The following is a 2,635-nucleotide window of genomic DNA, read 5'->3' as shown; positions in this document are numbered from 1 at the left end:
GTGAAACTATCTTGAACTATATCATGTTCATATTGCCCAATTTTACGTCTTGACCGACGCATAAACACATCCATACCCAAATACTCTACCAGTCTTGTATGAAGATAAACGTGAACGCATTAAGGGAAACTGGAAATGAGTAAGGAAAGACAAACACGTCGTGTGTATATTGGGAATTATCTTGAGTTGGCCTCAAGTGGTGTTTGCCCAACACACTGGTGTCACGACAGTTCATTGCTCAACACTCAAACATTAAAAATACAAAGAAACAATGGCATTTTGTTTGATTGATGGAAATTTAATGTGCAAGTTTATCAAGCTGCAAAAGATGTTTGAAGCGTGTATGTGTGTTTGCGCTGCTGCATTCGTGCTACGCAAGCATGTCATATTTTATAGTGCAATAACAATTGCCCTAGCCCCATGCATTTCACTTGCCCTTCTAAATACTGAGGTCTCGTAGCGCATCTGCTTAGAGTAAGCAAATAATTCACAACAGGACTACTTTGTATGACTTAAGTTTGACTCATCAGAACAATGCCTCAAGGAATTGTCATTAAAATGCACTGACAATTTTACTGACAAGTATGTTTGAGGGATTCAAATTTTGAGAAAGGATCCAAAGGATCCATGATGTTTTGCTATTTGTATGAATTGTTTAAAAAAATTGACTTAGTGTTTACCAAATTTCAAGGACAATCTAACAAATGACTGCGGAAAAACTGTATAATTGCTTGAGGCTGTTGCCGCACACTTAACTGCCGCGCACGAGTTAACTGGAGAGGTCTGTATTACACGGATTTATAGTCGATAAGGTCATTCACAACAACTTTGACAGAACATAAAGATGCATGTAAAGTTTCATTGAAGTTGTTCATCGGTAAGATTTGACTTTAGAAGTGATGTGATGATGCATGCACACTGCCTTTGGCAATGCATATTTGATGCGCTGGTGTTTTGCTTTGTTTCACAACGGAGCAAAATGTCACTTCTGATGGCTTTGACTGTGGTCTTGTTATGGCCATCTACTTAATGAGCCAATTTCTATAAGCGCAACAGGATGGTGGAAAAAATTGAGTATGTCAGGATTCCCTGCTGGTTCAATCAGAGGACCAAAAGCCAAATTCACATGCAGGGCAGTGTTTAATCTGAAAATAGCACTACGCAAACATATTCAAATTCAAGTGTAACCAAGTATTTTTTCATTGCATTGTGTTCTGTTTTTTTTAGGTATGTTATTAAATTAAATGTTATTGTTAAATGTAAAAAAAAAAGATTACAAAGGTTAGATTTTCCCAACATCACTACATCTAACATTTCACATACAAAACAAAAAACCTGAATAAAATATGTATATATACAAGTTACACAGGTTCTTAAGTACCATGTCAAGTTGACTGAGCAGCAGAAAACCTTTGCACATTGCTTGCAAAACCTCCATCTTTTCACTTTCAGGCAGTCTGAATGGTTACCATCAAGGGAAAGGAATGTTCTAAACTTTTGTTTCAATACCATTGCCATGTTGAGTGAAGTAATCTTTCTTGAGACAAGCGCCTTAGTAACGTGGTTGCTATAGCACGCCATCTGACTGTAATGTGACAAGTAGAGACTGAATCAACATCACATTCTGCTTTATTTTTGCTCCCAATCCTCCAAAACTTTGCAGACTGCACAACCTGTTAATAATATAAATGTTGGATTACAAGAGGTCCACACAATCTAATTAATCTAAATTGATTCATTAATTTTTTTTAAGAATGTTGTTGCTGCAGGACAGTGTACAGACTGATGTGCAACCCATGTCAGAGGCACAGCACCCCTGTTGTTTTTATATAAAGTGACCAGAACGCTGTTCAACCATTAGCACTGTTCTGGTTACTGGGGTCATGGTGGTAGTAACAGTGCTATGACGTGTTAATATTGGCTGTCTACCCTCTAGCAGTGACACGCAAGCTGTGTGGAACTAGAGACTCCCAATTAGATTTACCTTTTCTTAATGGGCTGCTGTCATCCACCAGCCTGCAGCATCCCGCTAGTGCTTAATGAACATCAAGCTGCTGAGGCCGTAGATACACACCACTTGCTTGTGGTCCGTATCTGCCTACACCTGTAACAAGTTTCCATCCATCCATCTAATTTTTGAATTGCTTTCCCTTACGAGAGTCGCGGGCGTGCTGGAGCTGACTTTGGGCAGGGTACACTGTTAACTGGTCGCCAATTAGTCACAGGGCACACATCGACCATTCATGCTCATAATCACAATTACGGGCACTTTAGAGTGTTCAATCTGCCTACCATGCATGTTTTTGGAATATGGGAGGAAATATGGTGGGTTAGTTCTCGGAGTTCTTCTCCACCAAACCCACCATTGAAATGCATTTAAGTGTTACATGTTATTAAAAAAACCTTTTGCCAAAATGTTCCTTTTTACTGCAAATGAGTATCGGCTTCAAATATCCGTTATCAGCCTCTTCAACCACTAATAGTCGGTATCGCACTATACCTTTCAACTGCTGGACAAAACTTATTTTTAATACTCTCTGGCAGCATGTGAATTGTGAATGCATTGTATTTTTTAGGTAAATAAATCAAACCATCTCTTGTTATATTTATCAGAAAGGGAAACGATATTGTCGAA

This window comes from Syngnathus floridae, chromosome 6, assembly GCF_059516105.1.
Source record: "Syngnathus floridae isolate MCC-2025c chromosome 6, RoL_Sflo_1.0, whole genome shotgun sequence".
NCBI lineage: Eukaryota > Metazoa > Chordata > Actinopteri > Syngnathiformes > Syngnathidae > Syngnathus > Syngnathus floridae.
This window is presented reverse-complemented; position numbering follows the sequence as displayed.